The sequence below is a fragment of the Simochromis diagramma genome, unplaced genomic scaffold, assembly GCF_900408965.1.
Source record: "Simochromis diagramma unplaced genomic scaffold, fSimDia1.1 OVJJ01000097.1, whole genome shotgun sequence".
Classification (NCBI taxonomy): domain Eukaryota; kingdom Metazoa; phylum Chordata; class Actinopteri; order Cichliformes; family Cichlidae; genus Simochromis; species Simochromis diagramma.
The window spans coordinates 1,377,838-1,404,841 of NW_024387319.1; the positions used below are offsets into that span (position 1 = coordinate 1,377,838).

Below are 27,004 nucleotides of genomic sequence, written 5' to 3' on the forward strand. Positions count from 1 at the left end.
TTTTTTGTAGATGGAATCTTATTTAATGCAACCACAACCCAAACTCAAAGGGGTCTGGTGATGCCAACCTGTATGGATTGTTGCTAAAACAGTATGCAGTCAGAAGGAAAACAAACGTCTTCTTTCAGCCAGTCAGAGCTGTGCTCGCTGTCCAAGCCTTTTTGTTTCAATCACAAAAACTGGGCCAATCCTGGGACAAAAATCAAACACTGCAAAAGCCAAAAAAGAAAAGGTTAAAAACTGTATTTGGTGACTAATCATGTTTGATTCACCCCCCAGGTTTGGGAGCGGTTCTGTGGGCCGTAATGTGAATATTTAAGAAATTGGACAATGTTTCTGTTCAGGCATGATGCAAGGTAGTGCTCCTCCAGTCTGCTTTGTAGGCCATTTTGGAAGCAGCAGTCAGGTGAACAGCAGATGTAATTCCAGGTAGTTAGCATTTTTCGATCTCCAAGCCATCTTTGAAGAAAAGCATGAATGGTGTGATGCCGAAAAGCATGAATGGTGTGATGCCGACTCCATGGTTAAGTCGGTGGCGCCGCACCGACTTAACCTTTTTATCCTTAAAAAAGATTGCGCCGGTGCATGTGGCTTGCTGTCTATCACTGCCAGTGTTATGTTTGTTTGTTTTGATTTTAATGACTATTGTAATAAATGCCAACTCTCTCTTGGTGTATGATTGCCTAACCCTACTGGATCTCCGACCTTCTGCCAAAGGCTGGGCAAAGTGGAACCAAGCTGGACATAAAACTTTGCCCCCGCTAATATCGGAGATCCCGGCTCACCTGTGCCGTGTTCCAGATCCACCACTCCGGCAAAACTGCTGATGCCGGGGTCGAAGGGCTGGCTTCCTGGTGAAGCTGAAAGCTTCTTTAAGGTATTCTCTTAAGCCCTTATCCAGAAAACAAGGAGCGGTGCCAAACTTCTGTTTCTCTCGGCGATCGTTGGAACCTGTCTGTACCTGGCTGGTACCTGTCATCTGCCTGGATGGGATGTTCCAGTCCCGCCGGCGTGGTGTGAATCTGCAGAACCTGCGGCCTCTGTGTCGGGCTTCTAGGACGGCTAGCGATGGGGATCCGCCGCTTACCGCCAGGATTGGCCTGGTAAATGCTAGGTCCCTAGCGAACAAAACGTTTATCCTGAAGGATTTTTTCACATCCCGAGGACTGGATTTTCTCTGTGTGTGCAAGACGTGGCTGAGCGCTGGGGAGTGCAGCCTCTTCTCAGATCTTCTACCTGGCGATTGCTGTTATTCTAATTCCCCACATATGTTGGGCCGAGGAGGAGGAATAGCTACGATCTTTAAAAGTCATTTTAAATGTAAGAAGCTATCAACCCCGTCGTTCACCAGCTTTGAACTGTCTGTTTGAGTTGGGCTGCTCTCACACAGTGTTGTGTGCGGTGGTTTATCGGCCTCCAAAATACTATAAGGACTTTGCTGACTTCTTGGCTGAATTCCTGCCAAAATATGATCGTGTTCGTATTGTTGGGGATTTTAATATTCACGTGTGTTGTCCTGATATGCCCATGGTGAAGGGCTTTTTAAACCTTATTGATTCGTTTAATCTGGTGCAATGTGTGACAGGTCCCACACGTGAACGTGGACACACACTTGATCTTGTTTTATCTCATGGCTTTTCTGTTTTTAACATAGATTTGTGATGCTGTGTTTTATGACCACAGTCCTGTGATGTTTGAAGTTCCTCTTGCCTGTGCCTCAGTTAAACCTCGCGCTGCTGTTCAGCACTGTCGTGTTTTTAACTCCTCCACTGCTGAACACTTTTCATCAAATCTCTCCTTGTGCTCGTGACCTCTCAGTCTCTGTTTCCTGCTCTGCTGTCTTTGACAGGTTTGAGCCTGTGACTCTGTCCTTTTTAAAGGAGACTGTTGGTCGTTTTAAGTCTGTAGGGTCTCCAAATGATGCTGTCCCTCCTCAACTTTTAAAAGAGGTGTTACCTACAGTTGGTCCTTTGGTTCTTGAGCTGGTATACCATAGTCTGACTGTCATCAGGTGTCGTCCCTAAAGATTTTAAACATGCAGTTGTCAAACCCCTGATTAAAAAACCTGCTCTGGATCCTACGGTTCTTGCAAATTACAGGCCTATCTCCAAACTACCTTTTCTTTCCAAAATTCTTGAAAAGGTAGTTTACAGCCAAATAATGGCCTTCCTGGAAAAGCAAAATGTGTTAGAGGTTTTCCAATCTGGTTTTAAAGCCTTTCATAGCACTGAATCAGCCCTTTTAAAAGTTTTTAATGACATATTTTTAGCGACTGATGCTGGGGACTGTGTTGTTCTTGTGCTTTTAGATTTGACAGCTGCGTTTGATACCGTGGATTATGCCATTTTATTCTCTCGTTTGGAGCACTGGGTGGGCATTAGGGGCACAGCACTGGAGTGGTTCAGGTCCTACTTGGCGGGGCGAACTTTTTTGTGTCAGCCTCGGTGACTATGTGTCGTCCTCCGCTCCCCTCTTGTGTGGTGTCCCACAGGGCTCAGTTCTAGGCCCCCTCCTCTTCTCTTTATATCTGCTTCCTCTTGGTTCTGTACTGAGAAAGCACAGCATTCCTTTCCACTTTTATGCTGATGACTGTCAGATCTATGTCCCTCTAAAGAAAAAAGGCAGATACCTCACACAGCCATTACTTCAGTGTCTCGATGACATTAGGGCTTGGATGTCTGTTAACTTTTTAAAATTCAATGATAAAAAGACAGAGCTGATGGTTTTTGGCAGCCCCACTGAGACCCCCAATGTGTATGTAGATTCCCTGGCACAGTATGTTAAGCCAACTGTCACAAACCTGGGGGTCAAAGTGGACTGTGAACTGAAGCTTGACAGTCAAATTAAGGCAGTGGTAAAATCTAGCTTCTTTCACCTCAGGCAGCTGGCAAAAATAAAGCCAATTCTTTCACGGCAGCACTTTGAGACAGTGATCCACGCCTTTGTTAGCACTCGGCTGGATTACTGTAATGCACTTTATATTGGGGTGAGCGCATCATATATTAGTCATCTACAGAGGGTGCAAAATGCCGCAACTCGTCTTTTAACTGGCACTCGAAAGTTTGAGCACATTTCCCCTGTTTTAGCTTCACGTCACTGGCTGCCCATTTCTTTTAGGATTCATTTTAAAATTCTTTTATTTACTTTTAAAGCTCTCCATGGCCTAGCTCCATCTTATCTCTCTGAGCTGCTACAGCCTTATACACCCACCCGCTCTCTCAGGTCAGCTGATCAGCTGCTCCTGAAGATACCCAGGACTGGGCGTAAACTTAGAGGAGATCGTGCTTTTGCTGTAGCAGCTCCCAAACTGTGGAACGAGCTTCCTTTAGAGATTAGACAGGCCAGTTCTTTATCTGTTTTTAAGTCACTCTTGAAAACCCACCTCTTTACCCTGACCTTTGACACCACGTGAGATGTTGGTTTTTATTTTTATTTTAGTTGTTTTTAGGTGATTCGATGCTGTTTTATCTTGTTTTTGTTTTAATATAGGGCTGTTTTAATTTTATATTTTATTTATTTATTTTGCTGCTTTCTGTTATTCTATTGTTTTAACTTATTTTCTGTACAGCACTTTGTTCCTGTGCTGGGTATTTTAAAGTGCTTTATAAATAAAATTGGATTGCATTGGATGGGGCCAGGTAAGCGGCCAGAGACAGCTCCATAAGGAGTGGGTTAGCTAAGCCAGTTTTGTCGGTGCTGTCCAACGTCATGTACTGTTCATAGCTGGGTACAGTGATGCAGGTAGACAGAGGTTTGCCACATGATGCACTTAGCTCTCAGACAAAGTTTGGGAACATAGGAAGGCAGTTTTTCGATATTGCGGGGTCCAGTTGGAGGAAAAAGCCTGTGAACTGCGACAGCTTCTGAGCTGGCAGAGGAGAGGGCTAGTCCACCTGCAGCTTCTTAGCTGCACAGTGAATCAGGGGCTGACCGCCGAAGCAGTGGCGGCACATTGGGGCTGTGCACACGTCATCACAGATCATCTGCCTTAAAGGCGTGAATAAAGGTTTCCTCAGCCAGGACACGTGAGGGCATGATATCCCATACCACGTGTGTTGTACCGAGTGTATTGACTGAAAAGGAACTACTTCAGCCTTTGGTTTAAAACTACTGTTAATAGAGGAAATTTGAAGGTTGAGTTTGTTCCACGACTGCATTTCACTCACTGCCTCTGTTTGTATCTCTGTCACTGCAGGACCAACATGGAGCGAGAAGTCAGCGCTCTCAGGAGGCCGACAAACCTCACAGAAGAAAGGAAGAGAAAACATACAGTTGTGATGAGTGTGGGAAGGATTTTACCCATTCTGGAAGCTTTAAAAGACACCAAATCATGCACAGTGAAGTTAAACCATACAACTGTGATTTGTGTGGAAAGTCTTTTAACCGTCCTGGAAACTTAAAAACTCACCAACTCATACACAGCGGAGTTAAAGCGTACAGCTGTGACTTGTGTGGAAAGTCTTTTACCCAGTCTGGAAATTTAAAAAAACACCAACTCATGCACAGTGGAGTTAAAGCGCACAGCTGTGACTTGTGTGGAAAGTCTTTTACCCATGCTAGAAGCTTTAAAAGACACCAACTCATCCACAGTGAAGTTAAACCATACAACTGTGACTTGTGTGGAAAGTCTTTTACCCAGGCTGGAAGCTTTAAAAGACACCAAATCATGCACAGTGAAGTTAAACCATACAACTGTGATTTGTGTGGAAAGTCTTTTAACCGTCCTGGAAACTTAAAAACTCACCAACTCATACACAGCGGAGTTAAAGCGTACAGCTGTGAGTTGTGTGGAAAGTCTTTTACCCAGTCTGGAAATTTAAAAAAACACCAACTCATGCACAGTGGAGTTAAAACGCACAGCTGTGAGTTGTGTGGAAAGTCTTTTACCCAGTCTGGAAATTTAAAAACTCACCAACTCGTCCACAGTGGAGTTAAACCATACAGCTGTGAGTTGTGTGGAAAGTCTTTTAACCGTCCTGGAAACTTAAAAACTCACCAACTCGTCCACAGTGGAGTTAAAGCGTACAGCTGTGAGTTGTGTGGAAAGTCTTTTAACAAGTCTGGAAGTTTAAAAAAACACCAACTCGTCCACAGTGGAGTTAAAGCGTACAGCTGTGACTTGTGTGGAAAGTCTTTTACCCACCCTGCAAGCTTAAAAACACACCAACTCGTCCACAGTGGAGTTAAAGCGTACAGCTGTCACATTTGTGGAAAAACTTTCCGCTGGCTAGTCAGCCGAAACATTCACCTACGCATTCACACCAAAAATGATGTTTACTGCTGTGATCAGTGTGGTAAAGCTTTTGTGACATACAAAAACTTACAGCACCACATGTTTACCCACACTGAGGAGAGACCTTATAAATGTGACCTGTGTGAGAAGACTTTTAAATCTCCACATTACCTCAAATCACACCAAAAGATTCACAGCAGAAAGAAACTCTAAAAGTGCAGTTACTGTGAGGTATGTATTTTTCTTTTAACAGTTTTACAATTTTATATGAATGAAGTTAAATTTCAAAGCTTAAAAGTTTTAAAAGCTCCTCCCCTTTCTCTCTATCTAACATTCACACTCCAATGGATGCATCGGAGAGCAGGTTGGAGTCAGTATCTTGTGGGATGCAGAGTAGAGCATCCAGGGGTTTAATCACCAGTCTTCCCATTAAGTAGATTACCTACAAATGAAGACTTAATGTTGCCCAGTAAGCTGAGTGTTATAATGTAAACAGTAAGATATAATTGGACACTGGCACAGATACTCCTTATTTCAGGCGCCATTAAAAATAAAAATGTTGAAAGAATTCCCTGACTTACACTGTCTTTGTGTCTTTGTTTAGAAGCAGAGCGACACAGATGGATCCAGTTCTCAACCCTGTCGTCACTGTGGTAGTGGGAAAGAGTTTCTCTGTGACTTTTGTGAAAAAACTTTCAATCATCAAGAGAACCTAAACAACATCAACTCAGACACACTGGAGACAAAACGAACTACTGCAAAGAATGTGGGAGAGGCTTCCCTAAACCAAGTGAATTAAACCAAAATTAACTCTGTCACATGGGGTCAAAAACCATCTCTCATTCACCACTGCGGATCATCTTAAAATGCATGGAAGAGTCCACACAGGAGAGAAACCATACAAATGCAGAAACTGTGAGAAAAGTGTCTCGCTGTCAGGAAGTCGTAACAAACATGAACGTACATACATGGAGGGGAAACTACAGCTGTGGCCAGTGTGACAAATCAAAACATTTCACACCCATTGATTTTGAAAACCTTCAATATGAACTAAAGCCATCAACAGGATGTGAAACGACCACTGATGTGACTTTATATCCAAGAAAAAGATAAAAACTCAAGCTGATCTGGGTCTGGGCTGTACTTTGGTGTATTACCACCTTAAACAGTTTGATCTTTTTGTGGTTTCATTGACTCAGTTATGTCAGATTTCCTCTCTGTCCTGGTCTGGATGCTCATCTGTAAAGAAGTAAAACTCGGATGGTTCAGTGGTCTCTAGCAGCTGATTAGTGATCCAGCACTTCTGTGTATCATGCAGTTGTGCTTCTTTTCCTCTTGTGTCGACTCAGCTCAGTTACTCGGTTAGAGGGTTCCACATATACAAGAAGCCTTCCTGGAATCGGTTTTTTGGTATGAGGTGTTCTTGGGAAGACGTCACACCACCACCACTGTGTCAGGCTGTTCCTGTGATCTTCTTTTAATGCCACGTATAACGGGACTCAAATCTCTCGAAAAACTACAGCTTCCGTCTCATTTACCAACAAACATCATCCAGATGTTTGTTGGTAGATGTGAGATGAGCCTTTCTGTTGTTGAATCTCTCCCCCCATTGAATCTCTTATTGCTGAATCATGACCTCTGACCTTATCAAAGCTGAGTAAGGCCTGCAGGTCTTTAGATGATGATCTGGGTTCTTCAGTGACCTCCTGGATTAGTCATCGATGCACTCTTGCAGTATTTCTAGTCAGCCAGTTGCTCCTGGGAGGCTTGAGTACTCTTCCATTTTTCCTGTAGTGTGGATAATGGCTCGTAGTTCGCTTGAGTCCCGAAGCCTTAGAAATGACTCTGTAACCTTTTCATACTGATGTCAGTGACTTTGTTTCTCTGCTGTTTCTTTTGATCGTAGCATGATGTGCTGCTGTGTGAGGTCTTTCAGCCGGCTTCCATACATGGTCAGGTTGTTTTTCATACCTTTTTACCCTTAACAAATGAAACCATTTACAGACTATTTTCCACTGACCCAGGTAACCTTTGTCATATTTCTTTCCTTTTTGATCATCTGAAACATTCAAATGTTGAGTCCTTCAGGTGTAACCTTGACTGTTTTCCCAGTTGCAGCTTAAGCTAGGCTTAATCCTTCCTTTTTAGACTACTGCTTAGCCACAACCAGCTGTGACAATGTTTATGGCTGGTTTGGTTAAAGCGCCAGTTTAGTAAATAGGAGAGGGCTCTCAATCCCAGCAGTGCATAAAAACGTGAGTTCTCTGTCATTGCTCACTTTCTGTAAGAATGTCATGGCCCTGGGTCTTTTGACCCAGCGTTTTGTGTTTTCTATTATTGTGATGTATTTTGGTTCTGGTTTTCTCTTTCTTTGGGTTTTGGTTCTGTTCTTCCCCAGTTTAGTATTTAGGCTTTCCTGCCTGTGTATTCCTGTGTCAAGTCCGGGTTTCTTAGTCTGTGTCTTTGCATGTGTGAGTTCCTGTTTTATTTTGTAGGTCTGTGTCTCTCGTCAGTGTTTCTAGTTTCACTCCCCTTGTCCCGTTATGTCCAATTACTCCCAGCCGTGCCTCCGTCTGTTTCAGGTCTGTTTTTGTTTAGCTTTTCCCAGTTTAGGTTACTCCCTGGGGTCCGTTCTTCGTACCTCGCCTTTGTAAGTTAGCTGGATTTGATTGTTGACGATTTTGCGTGATCTTGGATCGTTCGGTTCTCCGAAGCTCATCCGGGACTTGCTGTCATAGCAACAGATCCGTAAGCGTAAACCTGCTCGGGAGCAGGTTTACTTTATGTAAACAGGATTAGATCGCGGCCACTCAGGTATGTCCGCTTCATTTATATGAAAGCAACAGCGATATTTTACCACTGTTTCACCATAAATAAATATTATCGATGTAACTGAAGATAATGCAGTACTTGATCCTTTCATTGATTTCATACAGATACATACAGGTCATTTCCTTAAAAAAAAAGGGAAATGTACTATTAATCATTCTATTTCATGTATTTGATTATTTCAGATGTAATTCATATTTTAGAGTTGTAATTGTAAATTACTTCGTGTAATCAAGATGAGAGACCACGGCTATAAAAGCGAAGGTGGATTTGGGAAGTCTGTCGCAGCCATGTCCTGTCCGTATACACGAGCCACCCATTGCGGAAGGTGCAAGATTGATAAGGAGAGTCCTCAGAATTCAGCGTATATTGCGGGATAGACAGGATCCTTTAGCTCAGCGCGACAGTGTGCTCATAGAGAGATATCGATATTCCCGTGAGGGTATTATTTACCTAACCAACTTGTTGACGAGGGGGTGCAGGACCACCACCTGTCTTTTTGTGCACTGCCCTTTTCTTGGTTGCTGTTATGAACAAACAGATTATTTCAGGGTCTCTTTCCAAGAGACTAAAAGCAATATAAGTGATAAATATTACCATTCTGTAGAATATTCTTATATTTCACTTTTACTTGTTCCCATGTTCTAGTGGGTCCTGTTGTGGCTCTAATGTGAAAGAGGATATAATGTAATATAATATAATAAATTTACCCTACCGCCTACTGGTGTTGGCCAGAGGGGCCGATGGCGCGATATGGCAGCCTGGCTTCTGTCAGTCTGCCCCAGGGCAGCTGTGGCTACAACCGTAGCTGCCTCCACCAGTGTGTGAATGTGAGAGTGAATGAATAGTGGCATTGTAAAGCGCTTTGGGTGCCTTGAAAAGTGCTATATCAATCCACTCCATTATTATTGTTATTATTAAATTACTTACGAGTTTAATTTGTCAGCAACTTTCTGCCAGCCCTCTCTCCTTGCTTTTGCAGCCTTTGCAGTGTTCCCTTGCGTTTTAATTAAACTCTGAAACTCCTGGAATCCCTCAATCAAGAGTTCTTGCTCTGCTGCCGAAAAATACCGAGCGCGCTCCTTCGACATTTTCGCCGACCAATCAGAGGGTTGCCGATCAATGTTTCTACTATCGATGCGTAGCCCCTTTTAAGCCACCCAGTGATCTCACGTTACTTCATCCAGCTATACTAATCGTCAACAACAGGTGTGTTCGGAGAACCGGAATAGCGAGCTCAAAGTTAGCGCAATGATTTGATCTTGGATGTGTCATTTGATCTTGGATGTAGTAAGCGAGGTACGAAGAACGGACCCCTGTTCTGTTTTTTTGCCACCCTCGCCTTTGTTTGTTATCTCACTGTCAATAAAGCTTCCTCACCTCAGTTGTGCTGCATCCTGGGTCCTTTAATAACTTGCACCTGGCTCGCGTCGCGAACCGTGACAAAGAAAGCATGTTATCCTCAGGCAGAGCTGCAGACGATCAAGAATCCATAACTACTGGATGGTGGACATTTCTCTAAGCAGACAGTCAGTTCTTGGGATGCCAGCTGGATGTACAGTGGGGCAAAAAAGTATTTAGTCAGCCACCGATTGTGCAAGTTCCCCCACCTAAAATGATGACAGAGGTCAGTAATTTGCACCAGAGGTACACTTCAACTGTGAGAGACAGAATGTGGAAAAAAAAATCCATGAATCCACATGGTAGGATTTGTAAAGAATTTATTCGTAAATCAGGGTGGAAAATAAGTATTTGGTCAATAACAAAAATACAACTCAATACTTTGTAACATAACCTTTGTTGGCAATAACAGAGGTCAAACGTTTACTATAGGTCTTTAACAGGTTTGCACACACAGTAGCTGGTATTTTGGCCCATTCCTCCATGCAGATCTTCTCGAGAGCAGTGATGTTTTGGGGCTGTCGCCGAGCAACACGGACTTTCAACTCCCGCCACAGATTTTCTATGGGGTTGAGGTCTGGAGACTGGCTAGGCCACTCCAGGACTTTCAAATGCTTCTTACGGAGCCACTCCTTTGTTGCCCGGGCGGTGTGTTTTGGATCATTGTCATGTTGGAAGACCCAGCCTCGTTTCATCTTCAAAGTTCTCACTGATGGAAGGAGGTTTTGGCTCAAAATCTCACGATACATGGCCCCATTCATTCTGTCCTTAACACGGATCAGTCGTCCTGTCCCCTTGGCAGAAAAACAGCCCCATAGCATGATGTTTCCACCCCCATGCTTCACAGTAGGTATGGTGTTCTTGGGATGCAACTCTGTATTCTTCTTCCTCCAAACACGACGAGTTGAGTTTATACCAAAAAGTTCTACTTTGGTTTCATCTGACCACATGACATTCTCCCAATCCTCTGCTGTATCATCCATGTGCTCTCTGGCAAACTTCAGACGGGCCTGGACATGCACTGGCTTCAGCAGCGGAACACGTCTGGCACTGCGGGATTTGATTCCCTGCCGTTGTAGTGTGTTACTGATGGTGACCTTTGTTACTTTGGTCCCAGCTCTCTGCAGGTCATTCACCAGGTCCCCCCGTGTGGTTCTGGGATCTTTGCTCACCATTCTCATGATCATTGTGACCCCACGGGATGAGATCTTGCGTGGAGCCCCAGATCGAGGGAGATTATCAGTGGTCTTGTATGTCTTCCATTTTCTGATGATTGCTCCCACAGTTGATTTTTTCACACCAAGCTGCTTGCCTATTGTAGATTCACTCTTCCCAGTCTGGTGCAGGTCTACAATACTTTTCCTGGTGTCCTTCGAAAGCTCTTTGGTCTTGGCCATGGCGGAGTTTGGAGTCTGACTGTTTGAGGCTGTGGACAGGTGTCTTTTATACAGATGATGAGTTCAAACAGGTGCCATTCATACAGGTAACGAGTGGGGGACAGAAAAGCTTCTTACAGAAGACGTTACAGGTCTGTGAGAGCCAGAGATTTTCCTTGTTTGAGGTGACCAAATACTTATTTTCCACCCTAATTTACGAATAAATTCTTTACAAATCTTACCATGTGAATTCATGGATTTTTTTTTTTCACATTCTGTCTCTCACAGTTGAAGTGTACCTCTGGTGCAAATTACTGACCTCTGTCATCATTTTAAGTGGGGGAACTTGCACAATCGGTGGCTGACTAAATACTTTTTTGCCCCACTGTAGTTTCACAACCTTTTTGACATCTTATGCTCTGGTTTAACTTTTAAACAACCTGATTAATGAAAGCACATCTTTTGACCACCCTGTTTGTCATCAGCGGTGGCTTTAGGATCATCCTCACCTGCTCATGGTTGCAGTTGTTTATCGGTTGAATTGGCATTTACTTTATAGTGTGATAAGATGTTAATAAGCGTATAAAGCTGTAAAGCCTCTTGAGTGACTTAAATCGCCTTTCTTCCTCAGTGTGATGCTCAATGTGAACTGCAGGTCGTCTTGATGATGTCTATATGCCTTAACGCATTGAGTTTCTTCAATATCATTGGTTAATTAGATATTTAGATTGATAAGCAGCCGAAATTGTGGAGCTACTAAAGTGACCAGTGAGTATACAGTCTGGTTATCATCATGTTTAACTTTGTTCACATGCACTGATGAATGAACAGCTGATGGCTGTAACATAACACCCACTGTAGAAAACGGTATTCGTTATCAGGAAACATTAAATGCTGAGTGTTTCCTCCCCACTACAGTTGTGATATATCTTCAGGTGTCAGAACTTCTCACAGTCCTTCAATCACTCCTTCAAAACACTGATGCTGAAATACCTGACACATCCCTGTACAGCACAAACCCCCCATAACCATCTAAATTAAGTTTCGTGTAATAAAAGTAGTAAAGGGAAGAAACTTTCAACACTAGAACAGGAGGGGTCCTTTTCACATCGGACTAAAACAGCAGCTGTAATTTGTATTTACTCAAATTACTTCAGGTCTGCACAGACCTCCCCTCACCACCTCCTGAGTACCCAGGAGAACACCAAGGCGTTCGTATATAAAAGCCACTTCACCAATAACTGGTTTCAGCTTTTACCTTGTGACAGGAATGTTCTTTCACCTCAAAATGACTTGATACAAATCATGAGACACATGTTTGACAGATTACACAATAATTTTATAAGCAAATTGACATTTTAAAATATTGTAATACTATCATATGTGAGAAATAATTCCTAGAATAAAGACTGAGCTGCTTAAGACTGTAATCTTTGCTTTTGTGTTTTGTGTAATGCTCTCAAAGTTACTCAGACTTCTCTATGAAAATTATTTATTCAAGCTTTGCATCCCATTATGCATTACATCTAAGGAAGAAAATGGAAAGGTTCGAGTAATGCCAAAAAAACCTCTCTTTTGCTGATGATGTATTGTTCCATACCTCAGATTTCATATACAGAGAGTAGGGCGCAGTGAAGGATTTTTCCTGTCTGCAAAATAAACACACAGGTGCATTTAAAACTTTGATTTCTCTGGATGAGTATTAAAGTCTTTTATATTCTTTATTTCAAGAGGTGTTCAGGATAAATGTTTTCAAGGAATTCCCTGACTTACACTATCATTGTGTGTTTTGCAGACTGAAACCGATGGATCCGGTCCTCAACCCTGTCATCAGTAGCGGTTTTAGATACAGGCGACATGGGCGGTTGCCCGGGGCGGCATTGTGGTGGGGGGCGGCATCACGGGCATCGGCAAAATAAAAAATAAAAAATGCTCGTATTGGGAATGGCATAGGCACTGATCGGTTTTCTATCGCCCATTTGCTGGGAGTAAGGGCGCCCTCCGTTTGCGAGGTGCGCCTGCTGCTTGCGGCGCAAGGAGGAAAGGGCGGAGTGGCGAGGATTCTCTGGCTGGCTGGAGCGGCATCTAATAACCAACTCGCAAAATAAAAACAAAACAACAAACACGAAAACACCAGACATCATGATACAGACTTATAATTTGCACCAATGTTTTTTCGAAATTCTATACACGAAAAGTGAGCGCGAGAGCCCTCGGTGCGCCTGCTCGCTGCTGAAGTCAAAGTAAACTTTACTGTCATCTCCGCTACATACAGTCCAGCATATAGAGAGACGAGACGACGAGGCTCCAGTTACAGCAGTGCAAGTAAACAAACAATAAATATAAGAAGAGTAAGAAAATAAATATACACTTTAGGACCAGGAGTAAAGGGATCAATAACAATTTAAAATTTATAATTTACAGTTTGATGATTTAATGTCTCACACACAACCCGTCGAAAGGGGAGGGGGACAGGCTGCTTCCTAAGTTGAGCACATTTCATTCATAATGATGTAAATCTAAGCCCATTATGTATTCATGATTTGAATCCTGGGTTGTGTGAAATCCCAGAAATAAACCTTAGTTCACAGATTCACTTTGTCTAAGGTGTAGGTCTACTAGGTTATGTTGTGGTGATCGTCGAGTTGGTGGATTTGTGTTCATTCTGGAGTGCAAAATTAAAACCAATGTAAGATGGACAAGAAAAGTTCAAAGCCATCAGGTCCTCAGTTTAGAAAAAAGAGAAAAGAAGAGGAGGAGAAACGAGCAAAAGACACAGGTAAGCAGATGTGTGATTGGATAATGGCAGGTCATCCTGAAACGATCAGTGATGCCATTGTAAGTTCATAGGAGACGTTAAACTCATAGTGAGACTCCTGCTTATCAGGGATGTAAATCCTTAGGTGACGGCCAAGCAGAAAAGCACTCTCCGCCTGTGAGCGAAAACCCCACCCTTTCCTATTGGTCGAAAAATGTACCATGTCAACCAATCAAAAAAATGATATGGCAACATGGCATTTAGTTGTTTAGGAAAAGGGAAGTTTTAGGAGTGACGGCGTGTTTTGAGATGTGATGGATTTGCGACATTTAGCGCAAATCTTGTGTAGTTAGTGTGTAGTGTAGTCAATTGCCCAACATTGGTCATTATTTACTGTGGTTTGCAGACAGAGAGTTACAGGACTCTCTCCCAGACCACAGACTCATACTCATAATACAAGTCAGAGTTATATAAAGAAAAATTAAATTAAAAAGAAAGTTGTGTTTTCAAAATTGGAGTTCAAGTTATTTTTACTTCCAATAGTGTTAACATCCTACACAGGTCATGAACAAGATTGTTTTTAAGTTTCACTGTAAGTGGGCTAAAGCATTTAATTAAAAGTAGTCTAACATAAATGTAAATGCTGTAATTTGATTATTTTAATAAACATGTAACTTGGATGGATTCGATGCTGGCGTGACCACAGTGCACACGTCTGCTGTTGCTCACAGTGGTCCAAGTGTCCGCTCAGGGAGTTTGTGTGTTCGCTCAGTGTGAGGAGAAAACTCTTAGGAGGCAAGAAACACAGACTCAAAGATTTTTACATGTACATGGGCGATGCCCCGGCACTATCTGTCCTGTGTGCACAACAGATGTGACACAGAGAGAATCGCGCGGGCTCTCAGTACATCCTTTATTTATACTCAAACAAGCTTTCACAGCAATAGGTGTGGCATGTACAGAACTCAATAACAACTCCTTAAAAGGAGAGACCGTTAGCTTATGTGTTGAAACAGGAGGTAGCTTTTTGGCTGTCACAGCACATTTTTTCTGCACACCATGTCTCACTCCCTTTTCCTGCTCTTCTTCCTTTAAATGAAGCTACAAATAAACATAACACAAAACTCAAAATCTTTCAACACTTAGACACATGAAAAATTAGAGGGAACATTGTTTGTGATCATTTCCAGTGTTTAGTGTTCTCTGTGCCTCCCTTATATTTTGTCTCTGTGTTTCTCAGTTGTCCCCTGTCAGTTGTATCCCCTAGTCAACACTGTGTCTCAGGGTTACGTTTCCTGTTTTACTTTGAAGGTCTGTGTCTTACATGAATGTACTGAGTTTCACTTCCCTTGGGTCTCGTCATGTCTGATTTCTCCCAGCTGTGCTCCCCTTCTGTGTCTCATTCTCCTCGTTATTCCCCAGTGTATTCAAGCCCTGTGTTTCTCGGTGTTGACGTTACGTCCTTTCTCATGTTGTGTGTCTGTTCCTACATCTCCCAGTGTATGTTTTGTTAGATTTTGCCCAGTTTAGGTTTTGTATGGTTTTCTCTGTTCAGCAATAGAGCTGCTTTGTGACTTTCAGTCCCGCCTCAGTTGAGTCTGTGTTTGGGTCCTTTTCCTGCCTGCATACAGCCATAACATGACAAACCGTGTGTTAAGTTTGCCTTATGAAAACAGTTTGACGTGACAAATAAAAGGTTTGAGCTACGATTTCACTTCCTGTATTTCAGAGTGTCGACCCAAACTTTCAGAGTCAGAATATTTGATTAATCTCTGTTGCTGCAAGACAGTAAAAACAATCACTGAATTAACTGGATTGAATAAATTATTATAGTACAAAGTTGCAAACATCACAAACAGCTATAATATAACAATTAACTAAATTATTTTTTATTTTATTTGTTTATTTATTTTTTGCCTGTCCTGTTCAGTTCTTTAGCAATCAGAATTTTTGTCTGAAGGCCAGGAAAGATGCCCAACGGATGTATTTTTTCAAGTGGAGAAAATATGCCAATGCCACATTGTTCCACTTGATTGATCTATATTATCATTGTTTATTTATTTTTTTAACTTTCTTTTATTTCATTTTCAAATCCAAATTGTATTTTAAGTTATTACAAGTTGGACAGACAACAATACAGAAAGGGAGAAATAAAACAGAGGGGAAGGAGGGACAGTAAAATAAGATTTCTTTGGCTCTCGGAGGAGGTGGACCCATCTTTCACCCCCTCCCTTCCTTATCTTCCCTGCTGCTGCTTCTATGTCTTTGTCTAGAAGCAGCAGCTTCTAGACATCTAACTCTAGCCTTCAAAGAGTCTCTCAGTCATGTTCTCTAAAACCTAAAGAATTATGGATTTGATCGACTGGTCCCGTAACAAAATTGACACCTTCCTGGGTTTGAGAGAGCTCAATTGTCCCGCAGACAATGTTTGCTACCGGATACTCGATGGTCGGTTGCGTTGTGTGCCTGGCTACACTCTCGATGGAGGACATTGAACGACATCTACCAATTTGGAACCACGATAAGAGTGTTCTGGCTGATTGGAGCTGTCTCGGACCTGGCTTATCGAAGAACAAGAAGCGGCTACAGCTGTTCAAAATCCCATAAGGCTGGCCGACACGATAGACGATGGGCAGGGCTGCGAGTAAGACTCTGTTATTGAACAAAATATGGATAAGGTCTTGGAGAAGCTCATGGCTGTGCAATATAGATATATTGCACAGCCATGAGCCATAGATAACATCTTTGAGAAGAAGAATAGGAATTAAGAGAATTGAGAGAATTGGTGACCAGTGATAAAATTTAGACCAACTGTAAAAGTTGGATGCAGTTGTTCGCACTCAACCCAAACATTCACCATCTTCACTCATGCGGCTATCTAAGGTCGGCTAAGGTCGAAGCTGACTGGAACAACAAAAATTCTCCATGATAACAGGATTGTTGACAGAACTCTTTGTCCCTCCTTCAAGGCCACCTGGGTCCACTGGAGACTGTTGACCTTCGCTCAACCGGGTGTGGTGACACTTTCTGTGAGCTGAACATGGGATACACACAGACACATGCACGAAACATGTACACTGATACTGATACACTGATACTGATACGTACTATCACCCTCCCTCCCCCGAATCCAACGCCTCCTCCCATGCTTACCTCCCATCTGATGTGGACGCGGAGGCGCGATCGAAGATTGCAGCAGTCCCAGATCCAGCTGTACACACTGGAATATTCTCCCATGTTGCTTAATTTTGTTTTATTGTTTTATGGTCTAATGATGTCTGTGCTCTGAAACTCTGTTTTCTAGTTTCCATGCACCCGTGCTTGCTGCCCTCTCGTCTCCACACTCCTGCAGGAAGCACACAGCCGTAAATACTTCACACTATGGCAAACTCACACTAACTGACATCTAACTGGGAAACTGACAGGAAGTCTCACGCAACGATCCAGCATCGGAGAGAACTCAACCACACTCCTAAGTAGCTCTCCTGATGAAGCTTGACCAGCTGCACATACCTACACCCACAAACAAGAAAAACAAAGAAAAAACAAGGGACAGTGTCGTGGAAAATTTAACAATAACCTGCAACACACCCAGTGAGCTTGATTTGAAGTGGGTTTAATAAACACATTGCAATGTGGAGAGAGCATCCCAGTGAAACACCAGGACCATCTGTGAATTGTGGCCACCGCCCTTACATCTTATATACAGGCACACAGACAAAGAACATTCCACAAACTCTTACATGTTGGCCCCTCTCACAGGGGGGCTATACCTCCTCCCTCACAGAGAGAATTATGACCTTGTTTTCTGCTTGGCCGTCACCTAAAGATTTACATCCCTGAAAGGCAGAAGGAGTCCCACTATCTGTTTAACGTCGCCCATTACAATGGCCTCACTGTGTTAACTTTCCACATGCATGTAAACTAGTGACAGGAGAGCTCTTACTATAGTAAAGTGAGAAAGTGATATTACTATAACTAATGTAATATGATTAAATATGTGATTAATATATGAGAAAAGAAATCTGCCACCACAACAGCAACACCAAATATACACATGTCCATAAACTATTCAAGAACCCCGGGTACCCAGACACAGGGTTCTTGATAAAAAGTAAAGTGTATTTATTAAGCGCTTTTCATAGACAGGCGGTCACAAAGCGCTGCACAGGATTCTTATCATTCTTATTTTCTGGTTTGTTTGTTTCTTCCCCTTCTCATCCAGTCTGTCTCTGTGTGCTGTGATTAGTGTCCTCATGTTTGTTTACCTCCTACCTCCTCAGTCATGTCTTTGTATCTGTCTTGTGTCCAAATCTTTTTAAAGTGATGCTACATCAATGTGCTCACAGACATTTACCTTACACTATGTTCGAGTTACAGTGCATCATCTGTGAAATATAACAGAGATTACAACCTTCAGCCTTCAGTGAGCTTATGGTGAGCCTACAACGTTATTCGTTAACAACAAAGCAAACGAAGCATGGCTTGACAAGTCTAGAAGATAGTTCAAGTTAAATGATTAATTCTAATCTATGTCTCAAAACCATGCAAACCAATGAGTAGTGGAAGAGGTGTAGCTAATGAAGTGGCCAGTATGAGGGATCTCCCTCCTCCTCACTGAGTTTCTTTTGCTGCTCTCCTTCGTGTCTTTATAAACTGGTGGTGTTGCCACAGTATTCCTACACGCATTACTGGTTTTATTTACCGATGTGCAATATCTGCACATGCTGCTCCTCTTTCTCACTGTCTGCAGCCCAAATGTGTTTTCTCAGGGCATCTGAGTCACGTGATCGCACAGTAACGAATCAAAGAAAATCAGGAAGAAGGGGGCGGAGCAAAGTGTGTGTGCAGGACAGGAGTCGAGCAGAGAGAGCTGCTTTTTCATGAAACGGGAGTAAAGTAGTGAACTCAGAGGACAGACACAAACTAAAGTATCGATCATAAACCACTACCAACGTCCTGATCGATATCTGCATCGATCTGCCCACCCTTGTCTCCTGGATCGTAGCTGAGATCAGCGTGAACCACGTGGGTCTCTGCTCCCTGATCTGTTTCCTGTGTTTGGAAAGAGTTGCAGCTTCATCGCGGAGTTTCTCTCGGTTTGTGGGCTCATCTAAAGGTAAGCACCGAGCTAACGTTACTGTGAGTTCAGTTCATGTTGAGTTTAGCTCCTGAATGAGGTCTTCTGCTGCTCTCCTCGGTGTCTGTTCACAGTTTATTGTGAACACGTTGAGAGAAGAGTGAGAGAGTGTTTGGAGAAAAACACCAACTAATCATTAGCTCAGCATGCTGGGAGAAGTTGGAGCAGAAAAGTCTTTTCATTGTCCCTGCAGCTGTTTTTCTGCCTGCACCAAACCTCTATAGCCTCATTTCTATTTGTATGGACTCAAATGTCGTCATAAATATTTTGTACTTGTAAATCAAATGCGTATTTGTGTATTGAGTTTTGCAACTTTGCAAATAAGCATTAAGACTATATGTATTTAAATCCTAACAGTATCTGTAACCAGATATTAACAGAAAAATTTGTAACACTTGTAAATATTTTTTACACACATAGACAAATTCTCATCTGTAGATGCACAAAAATAAAATGTTCATTGATTAACAAGTACAAAATATTTATGACTGTTGGGTCTGTGTTCCCACAGGCCCTGCTAGTTTAGAGACTTATTCCTCATGAAGAGCGAAATCAAGACAGAACATCTGTCGTCGTCCCCCCCGCTTACAAACACAAGGCTGTGTGTGTGTGTGTGTGTGTGTGTGTGCGCGCGCGCGCGCGCGCGCGCGCGTGTGACCTCACCAAAAGGATCATAAAAGCAGGAAGCAACATCAGACAGAATCTTCAAAAGGGATTTGCTCATGATAAAACACTGCAGCCTCTTCCCAGAACCTCGAGAGGCTGGGGAGGGGGACAAAGGAATGTCTTGATCCTATAGTTTGAACCAAGACTTTACAAATTTAAGAACCACAATGACAACATTCAACAATTTGACTTAACAATGACCACAATTTGAGCCTCGATATTTCAAGTGATAACAGGAAAGTGTGTGTGTGTTCTTGATTTTACTACCTGGTGGGATCCACTTTAAAGTTGTCCATAAAATTTAAATGATTAATTTTACAAACATGAAAGCAATATATCACTGACATACAAATGAGGACAAAAGCTCAGCTTTCTGTTGTGCTTCTAAATACTGTAGGAACCGCAAGTAAGCCTGCAGTGTGAGAGCAAAGTGCTCTAATGGGATAGTGTGATGCTATGAGATCTTTAAGCTATGATGGGGCCTGATCAGTCAAGACTCCTTCCTCTGTTCTTGTTTCACTGTGATGTTACAAAGATCTGTTTTGTGTCCCAGCTGATCAGCAGGAGGAGAAGAGTCTGACGGAGCACCAGACGAACATCTTCAACCATTCGGACTCAGCTCAGCCGCTACAGTGGACAGAAATGTCATCAACACAAAAGGTGAAGAACCTATCACTTTTATTGAAACTGTGCACTTCATCAGCTGATGCTTGTTTGTCAAGATTGAAAAGGATTCAAGAAGAAGTTTGTCATTTCGTATGGTATTACCCAGGCTGAAATGAAAGTGTTTCTCACCAGCATCTACAGTGCAATAATCAATACAACTAAAAAGAAAAATGGTTTAACAAACAGTAAAAAGGCAGTAATAAATCACAACAATAAAAAGGGGTAAATAACATAAAATCTTAATTCATAAACAAACTCCAGTCCAAATACTCACACTCATACAGGTAGCATCAGCCCTTTCACAGAAGGGGATAATTAAATTAAGTAGTGTGTGTATCTGGGGAGTATATTGTATGCTGTGTGTGTGTGTGGATAGGAGGCATCAGAGTATAGCTGTGCTAATAGCTGAATAGATGGTTATTGGGTGCAGTCCTGCTTTTCTGAGTCTCCCGAGGGAGTGCAGACGCTTTTGTGCTTTTTTTGATAACTGCTGTTGTATTAATGAAGAAGGACGGGTCATCAGCAAGGTGCACACCCAGGAACTTAACACTGCTGACCCTCTCCACAGCAGCACCCTCTATGGTGAAGTCTGTGTGGTGATCTCTGCCAGACTTCCTGAAATCGATCACCATCTCTTTTGTTTTGTCCACATTGTTGGTGAGATTACGGGATCTACACCACACTTCAAGCTGCTCCACATCTATTCTATAAGTCGTCGTTATCAGTGATGAGACCAACCACAGTTGTTGTCTGCAAATTTCACAATATGATTAGCACTGAGTCTGGCTTACAGTAATGTGTGAGCAGACTGAACAGCAACGGGCTCAGGACACCCCCCAGAGGAAAGTCTGTGCTCAACAAGATGGTCTTTGATGTGTGGCTGCCCACCTTGACTGTCTGTTGCCGCTTTTCAAGAAGCTGAAAACCCATTTGCAGGTTGCAGGGTCCACGCCTGATAGCATCAGCTTTTCCAACTGCTGCAGAATGATCGTGTTAAAAGCTGAGCTGAAGTCGATGAAAATGACTCTGGCAGAGGGGTGTTATTCCTCTCCAGGTGTGACAGCATAACATGGAGTGTGGTAGAGAGAGGTCATCTTCTGTAGATCGGTTGGTCCTGTATGCAAACTGAAGGGGATCCAGGTCTATTTGGAGACTGTTCATGATGTGCTTCAAGACCAGCCGCTCGAGGCATTTACTCACAATTGGTGTCCCTTGTCATTGGGGGAGGGGGCTTGTAGTACATAATGTGTTGGAAGCCCTGCCACAGCATCGTTCCTCACACTGTGTTGAGAAGCGCTCCACAGTCTGATATTGTTGTCAAGGGAGCAGACATTGGCCGGCAACTGTGTCCGTACGTCTGGCTTGTATTGGTTAGCAGCTAGCCTCGCATTAGCTCCTCTATGCTTACCCTGCTTCTGCATCCTATCACACCGCTTTCTGTGTTTCCTCCTGGGTGTTGCTCAGAAAGAAAAGAAAGAAAAAGAAAAGAAAAACAAACAAAACACCTGGATCACCTGTATGGAGAAAAAAAATTGTGCAGCACGCAAGATAGACAGCGCACAATGTGCTTTGAGGCAGCAGGAAAGAAAGGTGTAGTCCGCGTCTGTGAACACCGGTGTGTACACCTGTGTGCATAGCTGTGTGGATCAGCATGCTTGTATTCCAAAGGTTTCTCCATGTAACGATCTGCTAGGAAGTGTGGGGAGCCATAGCCCCGTCCCCCAGGGTATGAAGCAGGTATGGAGGAGATCCAGGCCCCAGATATCCAGAGGCCCCAGAGTACAAGGACCCAAGGAGGACCACCAAAAGGGGGGGAACCGTGCCACCCTCCTGGGAAGAGCTGAGTAGAGCCCCAAACGAGAGGTCACCCAGCAGCTACGGAGCAGAGGCCAGAGGGGGTTGCAGTGGCGTGCCCGCGGGCTCTGCCGGCAGCCAGGTGTGCCAGAGAGGATCGAGCTTCAGGCCCCGAGGGCAGAGGCCTGAGGGCATCCCATCCCCCGGGAGGGGCCCAGCCGGGCCACAGGCGCCAGGCCCCGCCAGTCGGCCACCAGGAGTGAGCCGGTACATACATGAGCGCCCAGCCCCAGACGACAAGGACCACCAACACACCAACGTCTGAGGGCATCAGCCACCGGCAGGGAGTGTGGTGAGGGGAGATAGGCCTCCGTACTTAGGAGGGCCTGAGATGTACCCAGAGAGGTTGAGTCTAAGCCCCAACCTGACATATAGACACAGACGAACAGGCGCACGCGGATACAAACGTGCATTCCCACCCCATGTGCACAACCAAATACTCGGCACTCACCCAACGTGTAGACAGACACAAATAGACACTGCACAGACAGTCGCACTTCCCAAACATACTCTATATCCCAGGTTCAGTTACCCCCGCCCCCACAGGGGCAAGCCGCACCTAAACCCAGGAGATGTAACCCTTCTCTCTGGGGTGGAGGCAAGCGTACCACCTCCTTATCTGCAATAGCAGGGAGGCCCCGCATCCCAGACCCCAGTCTGACGGCCAGCACCTCCTCCCAGCGCCCCAGCCCTGACGGCTAACAGAACCGGGGTGAGTGAAGACCTCAAACCTCCCTACGCCCGCTCATATGTAGTGTTGCTGTGTGCTGTTCTAAAGTGCATTTAAAACTCAGGAGAGCATGGTACTAGCTTCCTCTCAGAGAGCAGCACGGCTCCTCCCGAAAACCTTTAGTGTCTATATGCATTTAAAATTGAGGGTAGGGCACCAGCGCCAGAGGTGGGTTGGAGTACACCGACCATCCTCTGGATGCTGTAAAACGTGCCCACCCCCAAGGCCCTATATGTATGTGTTATGTGAGAGTGTGAGTAATGTGGATGTCTAGGTTGCAGAATAAAATTGAGGCACAGGCGGCCAGAAGGGGACAGAGCGGGAGTGCCTCCCCTGCACCCGGTGACATACCTGCACCCCAAGCCCTGTGTGTGTGGGTGGGTGTGGTAGAGCGGGAATAGGGAGGCAGCTTAGGATGGGGAGGGAAGAAAGGGAGGGGCAAGCGGCCCCTCCCTGGGGCCAGCTCCCCCGCTGACCCCAGTAGGCATCCCCACACTCTGGAACCCACCAGGGCAAGGGGGCCCAGGCCCATCCGGACCCGGGCCCGCAGCAGCACCGCCCAGCCCCACAGAGTCCGGGGCAGCCCACCCGACTCCATCCCAGAGAAAACTGCACCCACCCCATCATCCAGTCATCTCCCAAACTACACAAGACAATAGACACCCAGGTTGAGTTCATTCTCCACCTCTCTTATATCGCTCCCCCCACCTGCAGAGTGAGCTCCTGTAGAGAGGAGACCACCTGCAAAGATATAACAGCCTCCCCACCAGTTAGAGAGCCCCCTAGTTGGGCCGATGCACCAGAGGTCCCCTGCACTGGGGCTGAGCCCCCCTGCACCCACCCGCCCACAGCTCCGGCGACAAAACAGCCAGGACCCAAGCCCCCAAGGCCCAGCCAGCACCCCAGACCGGGGGGCGGAGCACCCCCAGACCCCCAAGCCTCCACGCCCGTCCCCGACCCACCCAGGGGCAGCCAGGCTACCAGACCAGTAACCAACGTCCGCCAGCACAGACCCTCCCCCATCTCTGCTGTACGCAGCCACAAGGGAAACACCATCTAAGAGCCCCCCGAGCCCCTAACCAGGTCATGGCCACATCCCCCGGGTTAGGCCCTCCAGGGAAAATGTCCCTAGGGACTCCCCAGACGTCCTAAGGCCGTCCCTACCCCCATATCCACCACAATAGCGAAGGCAGGACCAAACCATGACCCCCCACCCCCACTAGGTGATGAAGCCGATCAAAGGAGCCCAAAGGGATTGATCAAATGTGATGGCAGATGTTGTATCAAGACTAATGTGATCTATTAGATGGTTTTTATATTGGTTAGAATTAAGATTATTTTTATTTTTCCAGTTAATGAGGACCATTTTCTTGGCTATGCATAGGGCCGTAAAAACAACGTGTTTATTTCTGCAGTGACCTCATCCAAGTTGCCCAGCAAGCATACTAAAGGGGAGGCTGGAATTTTACATTTCAGACACTTTGATAAGTCTTCACATATCTCACGCCAAAACTTCTGAACTGGTGGACAGAACCAAAGAGCGTGGATGTAATTGTCCGGTGTATTTGCTGTGCAGTGTGAGCAGTTGTTGGAAGGCGTATAGCCCATCTTGAACATCCTATGACCAGTATAGTGCACTCGGTGTAATATTTTGTGTTGTATTAATTGCAAACTGGGATTTCTGATCCATTGAAAGGTTTTTAAGCATATCTGAGACCAAAGGTTTGGGTCTAAGCTGATCGATAAATCTGCTTCCCATTTTGCAGTAGGAAGGGATATTGATTCATCTACTTTAGAAAGTGTTCTGTATATTTTAGACAATAATTTGGGGGGTTCTAGACTAAAACATTGTACCACACTTGGTGGTGTTTGTAATTCAGCTTCACTGGGATTCAATTTCTTTTTTACTATGGATTTAATTTGTTGATATTCCAAAAATTGTTTCTTGTTGATCCCATATTGTGTAACTAGTCTGTCAAACGAATTAAAGTCTGTTCCTTCCAATATATGTTCCAAGTATTTAATTCCTTTGTAACTCCACTCTGGAAAGTTTATCATATTATTGTTTTGTAATATGTCCGGATTGTTCCAAATAGGTGTACGTTTGCATGGGATTAATGAAGACTCTGTCATTTTTAGAAACTCCCACCATGCTGTCAGAGAAGAGCTGATATTGATGCTTTTAAAGCATTCATGTCGTTTGATGTTTGAGCTGAAAAATGGTAGGTCTGAAATTTTTAGGTTATTACATAGGGCCTGTTCTACATCTATCCAAGGTTCATCTAAGAGGGTGTGTGTAAACCATCTAGAGGTGAACTGAAGCCTGTTGGCTAAAAAATAGTGATTAAAGTTAGGCAGATCTAATCCTCCTTTATCCTTGGTCTTTTGCAGTGTTTTTAAGCTGATACGTGGGGGTTTATCTTTCCAAAGGAATTTAGAAATATACGAGTCTAGAGATCTGAACGAATCTTGTGATGGCTTATTTGGGATCATTGAAAATAAATAGTTTATTTTTGGCAAGACCATCATTTTTATAGCGGCGACCCTTCCCATGAGTGATATGGGTAAAGATTTCCATCTAGCCAGATCAACTTCTACTGTCTTTAACCCTTTAAAGCTGGTCGGAGTGGACACGCTCCATTTTGCGTAACTATTTTTAAATCCCGGTAGCTCTGCAACCACGTAAGCTGGCGCAATAATTTTTTTTGCATATGAAACCGGAGGAGTTGTACTTACATCTTATGCCATCAGCTTGTCCTAGGTCACAGTTTCCTTCCACATATAGCTTTGCAAAAACTGCATAAAAAGCACTTGCAGCACCAAAAACAAAATATTCCAGAAACACGCTTTGCCGATCCGATCAGCTGTTCATAACACTTCCTACATCCATCAGCGTGAACTATCCCATGTCCGCCATGACCTACCCGAAACTGGAAGTGACGTCATTTTGCGGAAATGTAGTTTTTTTACCATCAGGGCCTCATGAGCCTATACTTGTGTTTTTAAAAGTTATATTTGACTTTATGACTTTCTGTGTCATTTCTGGGATGCTTAGGACTCATATTGCACTGCTGGAAATAGTTTATTTTGATGCATATCAGGGCTCTCAAAATTTCAAAATCCCTGGTAGCCCTTCGGGCAGGGACTCTTCAGTTTTTGGTAGCCCAAAATAAATGTAAGTAGCCCGAATAAAAAAGAGAGCAATTTTTTGATTGATGTTTTGTTTCCTTTACAATATTATACTTTAATGTATAATATTGTAAAGGAAACAAAACATTAATCAAAAAATTGTTGAAAAACAAATTACAACATTGTATAAAAATTACAATCATCAACTCAAATACTTGGTTCTAATTGAACAGAAATTTCTATGAACTTGTAAGAACTGTGTAGGACATGAATCAGTCTGTGTCAGATCAGAATTTGAAATTTCCACTGAAGTCACGGGTAAGAGACAAGTGGAACCAAGATCTAGGCCATTTGCTTTTTGAAGTTTGCAAAGACTGCTAAATTTTGCCAGTGGTAGTTCACTCTTTGCAACATAGTACGCTGTTCTAAACAGATTTTTCAGGTTTATTTTTAGTATGTTATTTGCAATTGGTGTTTGTTCTGGGAAAGATATTGCAGACTGAGCAATAATGCATTTCTTGCATTTCTCATGGCTTCTAATGGGGGCCTTTCTTAAAATGACTGGTCCCAGTAACAAAGGCGCTTGTCGACTCAGAAATCAAGAGAAAACCAACAACACACCCGGCAGAACATTATGTTATTTACACGGGTGCACATAAGTGGTCCGCATGTGCGCATTCGCTGTCAAAATAAAAGACGCGCACCAGATAAGAAGTTGCAATGCGCGTTTGCGTCCATATAAAAGACACTGTTTTTGTCCGCTAGAGTGGGATTTTCACGGCACATTCCGCACCACATCTCTGTGCGTTCATCATTTGTTTGAAGCCAGCTCACCTCCTGCAACCACTTTTCCGAGAATACGTGCTTCTTTTGTGGTTTGGACTCCTTCTGACATTTCTTTGGAGGTGGAGGAACATCACAGTAATTGCTTAAAGGAGCTTCTTTGACATCTTTAAGAGTTTTAAACAAATGTCTGTCCTCCTCCAGAAAATCTTATGTACGCAAACACACGTTGCAACTTCTTATCTTGTGCGCGTTTTTTTTTTTTTTTTTGACAGCGAATGCGCACCTGCGGACCACTTATGTGCAGCCCCGGTTATATAGCTCGTCATATTGCAGCCACAGAAATTCTTTTGTCCATGAAACCATAAAGCTGCACTTTCTTTTTGCCTTATAGTCTGATTTGTCATAACTTCTCCGTTTTGTGGTAAGCTTTTCTTTG

General features: G+C 43.7%; 4 long non-coding RNA genes across 5 annotated transcripts in view; 3 read left to right on the top strand and 1 right to left on the bottom strand.

The window, feature by feature from the left end:
• Nucleotides 1–14,315, bottom strand: LOC120717293. The gene is made up of 3 exons (XR_005692149.1): nt 14,302–14,315; nt 11,948–11,953; nt 1–118 (listed from the first exon to the last, which is right to left on the bottom strand). It is a non-coding gene; the product is annotated as an uncharacterized LOC120717293 (long non-coding RNA).
• The window catches only part of LOC120717299, a 39,690-nt gene that overhangs the window by 7,169 nt on the left and 5,517 nt on the right, over nt 1–27,004 (top strand). Inside the window, exon 3 of one of the 2 annotated variants that reach the window (XR_005692155.1) lies at nt 4,196–4,525. The exons of the other annotated variant lie outside the window; for it this stretch is intronic. This is a non-coding gene — a long non-coding RNA (uncharacterized LOC120717299). Of the gene's footprint in view, nt 1–4,195; nt 4,526–27,004 lie in introns of those variants that run through there. 2 annotated transcript variants of the gene reach the window in all.
• On the top strand, nt 5,119–7,036 carry LOC120717298. The gene is made up of 2 exons (XR_005692154.1): nt 5,119–5,464; nt 5,838–7,036. It is a non-coding gene; the product is annotated as an uncharacterized LOC120717298 (long non-coding RNA).
• LOC120717320 overlaps nt 14,315–27,004 on the top strand; it is a 14,563-nt gene continuing 1,873 nt past the window's right edge. Inside the window, exons 1-2 of the long non-coding RNA XR_005692179.1 lie at nt 14,315–15,018; nt 20,263–20,265. This is a non-coding gene — a long non-coding RNA (uncharacterized LOC120717320). The remainder of the gene's footprint in view (nt 15,019–20,262; nt 20,266–27,004) is intronic.